The following is a 5,764-nucleotide window of genomic DNA, read 5'->3' as shown; positions in this document are numbered from 1 at the left end:
GCAATATGGCGGCTGGATTGGGCTGGACATGTGGTAAGAATGAGTGATGAAATAGCAACCAAACAAAACTATCTCCAGTAGGGAAGCAGGTAAAGATCGATGTACTCCATCGAGGAACACTCACGTTTGGGAAATTTTTGGACCGATTAGAGAACAGCTTCTAAACAACAACAATACTGGATCTATCGTTATTAAAAGCAGCACACCACCAGGCATACGACACTGTTTGATTTTTTTAACGTGTAAGTCTGTGTCATTTAAAATGGGTTTCGAAAATGAAACCTTAAAAAGAAAATCTACTTTTTACCTTTGTTATACTATATAACAATGGTTTAGAAATTGGTCGAAAAACACGGAACTGATCCGAGGCCCGGAGGGCCGAGTCACATATACTAATCGATAGAGTTCGACGAACTGAGCAATGTCTGTGTGTGTGTGTGTATGTGTGTTTGTATGTGCAGAACGCAACTTTTCTATCGTCTACTTCTCGGAGGAGGCTGAACCGATTCGACTGTTATTACTTTCGTTTGAAAGGTATTATTGCCTAGTATACCACTATTGAATTGTTTCGTAGTCCGACTTTTCGTTCAAAAGTTATAAGCAAAAATGCGAAAACTTCGTGACACGATTTTCTCCGGAAGCACGCAACCAATTTCAACGATTAGTACCAAACGAAAGCTCTTGCTACACTCAAAATAATCCACACGTCCTTTCCACGTGAAAAATCACATAAATTTCTCTACAGGCAGTTAAGTGACTTTCAGCTGACTGTTATTGGAAAAAATAACAGCATCTATCTGATTTCCACGTTAACGCATTAGTATGCGTGCGAACTACCTGAAAGTCACGTAAATAGTACAGGAAAAGCTAGATGGAAAATATTCACATAACTTTTCCTATGATTTCGACGTGAAATTTATTTTGAGTGTATTATAAAAACTTTAACGAAGTAATTGAAAACAAACAAGTAGTTTAAAAGTTACGCTTAAAAACCGTGTTTAGACAAGGTAATAATTATCGCCTGTTTCTCAGAGATGGTTGAACCGGTTTACGCGCTACTAGTCTCATTTGATGGATAATATAACCGCATAGATCACTATTGATTTGTTTTTTGATTGGACGTTTGATTTGAAAGTTATGAGCAATCGTATACAGCACATGAAAATTTACAATAATTTTTAACGATTTTTACCATGTAATTAATCAGATTTTAATTATTTTAGTATCAAACGAAACGCTTTAGCTCTCTGAATACATCTGCTAAATTTAATAAGAAATTGTCTTACCGGACAACAGTTATTAAAAAAAAATTGAATAAAATTATTTCAGAAAACCTGACTGATACGAAGCAAATAGAAGGCACAGCGGGACCAAACCTCAAAAATATGCGTAATGTTTCAACGGGTGTGTCTTTGGATAAGTTTATTATTTTAATATAACGCTTCTTTTTGCATTATTAGGGTGACCCTGAATCCCCTTATTAGGGTGGTACAAATTATGGTTTTTTGAAATGCGCCCTAAAAAATGTAGTTTGTTCACAAAAGTTGTAGAACATAGTAAAATAAACAACTTTGCAACTGCTGGTAACTATCTGTCGCTTACTGGTTGCGGAATATAATGATTTGCTTAATGAAGCAGTTAAGAGGAATGACTATTCTGGTCTGACAATAATATATTTTGGTTAGGTATTGAGATATTATAGTCATTGATTAAGGTACACACTTTTAATTTTTTTTTTTTTGTTTTAATTTAAGGAGGCCCACCAATACACCCCCACACCAAAGAACATTTAAAAAACTCGGCAAAACTTGCCGAGATTTGAACAACCGAGCGTTCGGTGAAAATTTCGGTGGTGCATATCGACGTTTACGGATCTTTACTAACGTTTGGTATCATAAAAAATTTTACCGAACGCTCGGCTGTCCAAATCTCGGCAAAATTTTGCCGACCTCGGTGTTTTTTTTAAGTGTGTATAATTGAAGATATTAGGAAGGGAAGGGCGGTAAAGATGGACACTGCGGGAAAGATGGACACTTGGTATATTTCATAAACAATAATTTTTCAGTTTTGTAGTCAATTTGGTTCACAGTTATAAATAAAATAGGTAAGTTCCATGCTACTTTACCATCTTTATTAGTTTTGTCTCAGTTTTGTTCTGACTGGCTATGTTAAACAGAAAATAAAAGGTTCAGTTTGTATGAAAATTGCGATTAATACAGTTATATTTGAGTAAATATTGAGCCTTAACCTTAAGGTGTCCGTCTTTGGGTCAATATCATAGCGGGTTCTGAAAATTTATTATTAAAGTGTCAGCCATTTTTTCATAATAAACCTGTTTTTTATCAAGCTCATAAAAAATTAAAAAATCAAATTACCAAAAACGGCTTACTGTGAAGGCATATAATTCCGATCAGTCAACCAAAGTAGTCGATTTTTAGAAAATTGAATCAAAAATCATAGTCAGTGAGGAAGGTCATTATCGATGCAAACTGATTAACATGATTAATATTTAATTCAATCATCCAAAATCAACGACTTCAGTTTGATCGGAATTATATGCGTTCACGGTAATTAATTCAATTTTACAAATACATGCACTTTTACATGCTGAAAAAGAATTTCTGCCAAATTTGTTCACTAGATTCTGAGATACACGTACCACCACTGAACTTCCACTGAACCACTGGCTTCGAAAAAAAGGTTTTTACTGTAACTTTTCAACAAGATCAGCTATCGAAAAATCATATCGGCACAACATGTCTGAAGGCCTTCAGTAAACTGTCATAAAAAATTCGATTTTTTCGACTCACCAGACTTGGGGTCCCCTATTAAATATCAATTCTGCTCAAGAACTTGGCACACGATTTTCATAATTTCGTCATGTAATTTACAAATGTATTCAGTATATTGAATACACATGCATATTGAAGAAAATTATCACATTGAAACACTTAAATTATGTTTGAAGATATGCCGAATTCTATTTCAAATAACAAATAAAATGGTATAACATAGGTTCCTTTCACCAACAGGTGGATTAAATCGGTTTTTTAACATCTTTAATTGAAGAGCAGCAAAATAGAGTACTCGGAACATGTTTCTTTTTATGATAGGCTTCACAGGTAGGCACCTGAGTCCATGCATCGAAAAGATTCCATTTCCAAAATGAGATCGATTAGACATCTCGTCTTACTTTTCCACTAGCACTAATGGGTAGCAAATGCCAAATGAAATGAAGGATTGATTGATTGATTGGAAGCGGAATACCGGGACGCATCAAATGGATAAATCTGGTTGGCAAACTCAAATTCGTGCCATTGAACGTTAGAGTTTGAGCAAATAGCGAATTGCACTAGAAACAATTTCACTAATAACGGTCTAATTTTAATTAATTACCACGCGAACGACGCTACTCTAACTCAATCAATATTTAGATACCCGCTAATTCCGGAAAAAAATATAAATAGAATTTCACTTAATTTACGTGCACCTAAAGGTGCAGTAAAAGAGTTAATCCTGCCTCTTCGCTTCAGGATGAAGGAGCGATAGCAGTTCTCATTCGAAAAGTGTTTTCCTGTGATGTTAAAACTGTATGATAGATTTTCACTGTACGCTGTCGTGTACATATGGAATCCAGTGTCAGCCATCCGATGTGCAAACATGTTGGTCGTAATCTGGCCGGATTCATCACCCTCCGCCGGGGATGCCTACATTCTACTGCATAGTTACGTATGCACTGCGAGCGCGATTAATATCCTGCTGTTTGTGCAGGTCTTCGAAACAACTGCGGTTCAAAAGCGAGGGGTTCGCCATTTGCACAATGCAAAAAGGGCGATGATCTGGTGACGAGGGTAATTTGTAATACACAATAAATTATTGAATAATAATCGGATTAATTTATCTCAGCCCATTTGATCACTAGATGGAAGTTTTGATTGCAGCATATTCTACTGCACTGCTACCAGATTTAAGTAATAGTCCGAGTAATGGTAAGTAAATGCTGAAGCGACGCAAGTTTTTGCTTAGCATATTGTATTGGACGTTCTCAGGTCAAACCCTACATGGCAACTTCTACGAATATCCAACAATATATCAGACCTATGATGTAGTCTCAAGAGAAATATCGCGATTAACTTTCATTTTCAGCAGAAGAACAGTGATCCGGTTGTACGTATCCGGTGAAACGTAATTCTTCAGCGATCCTGCTTTTGAATAAAACATCGAAAACAAACAAAACTTTAAAGTCATACAAAATTTGCGATGCTTCTAATATCAGTGGCGCCAATTTCGAATAATACATACTTTTACTAATATTGCGATTGGCCAAAACATTACTTCACATTTGACACATATCTTCCCATCATAAGATAAGAATAATCACGCCACTCAAGGGCGAAGAACTCAACATGAGCGCTTTCGGCGTGCGAATAAACATTATCGTTACAATCAAACAAAACGTTAGACAATAACAATCTGCTGCTTTATGTTATGCGTACGGCTAATCACGGTCCCGCATCGTTAAGGATAGAAAGGAATCAAGCCACAGTGGATGCGAATTGGATTTCCATCGGCATCGAGGGAACTGTTTGAAGGATTTTTGGATCCAAATAATGTGTGCACCCGAGTATGTAAGTTTGCTTGGCACTTGGACATAAGTGAGATAAGATTCATTCTAACCGCGCCACAATCACTTTCCGGACAAAATGTTGTGCCACACTGCATATGTAGAACCGGAGGACACATGTTTTGACCGGATATACCGTGTTATAGTGATACCACTGATACGAATAGCAGAACTTTTCCCTAAGGCATACTTTGAATATGTGTCAAAGAAGCTAGAACAAATATACATGACAGAGCTACAAGTAGTATACCTCATATTACAAGTTTTTCAAACATATTTAGACAACACAAGTTGTTACTGTTGGATGCTTCAAGTTTAAAAGCGTAGAGATAAAATGAGGCCCAGTTTCATATATCAGATGTATGCCAACGACAGATTAAAATTGATATTAAAATATCACAGACAAAATCTGAACTAACAGTCGATAAATCGATAAAACAAGGCAAACAGAGACACTTGAACTTATTTTTTAATGTCTTCAATGAAAAAAATGACACCGTCGTTGCAATAGTAGCTAGATTTCTACACACTATAGCAGCTCAACCCAAATCCATTTCTGTCCAACCATCCAACAGGCCTTTGGTTCGGTAGGAATGTTTTTGCTGAGTGGGCTCTTTACTTTTGGAACTGCCTTGCTTGCGCAGAGCAAATTTGATTATGCCTGTTTTCCTCGTGCAGCTTTCTTCTTTTATTCTTACTGCAGATTATAGTTTACACTCTCGTTATATTTCTTAGGGACAGCTATCCCTTCGGTTCGCCACAGAAAGCCCACTTGCTGCGTATTATTGTGAAAGTATATTCAACTACAGGCTGTGGTAGCATGGTTATGTGCCGGAAAGTGGTTGCCCGAGGCGAAAAAGAACGGCTCTCCAGAGTTGTTCGGACGTTCTATTCTCGACGTTTGTTTGATTCTTTTCCCAGAGCATTTATGTTTATGTAATGTTGTTTTGTTTTGCTTTTCGGTGTTTGGTTGAAATGTTTGCGATGCCTTTTATGTGATTTTTCCTCAGAATTTCCTTCTCATCGCTATTGCGATGCTGGCCCTTCTTTTGTTTTGAGGGGAAAACAGTCATTCCTAGAAGGAGCAACACATCGTACAACCCACAATAAAATCGGTAATGCTTTAGTCCTATGGGAGCA

Source organism: Sabethes cyaneus, chromosome 2 (genome assembly GCF_943734655.1).
Source record: "Sabethes cyaneus chromosome 2, idSabCyanKW18_F2, whole genome shotgun sequence".
Lineage (NCBI taxonomy): Eukaryota > Metazoa > Arthropoda > Insecta > Diptera > Culicidae > Sabethes > Sabethes cyaneus.
This window is presented reverse-complemented; position numbering follows the sequence as displayed.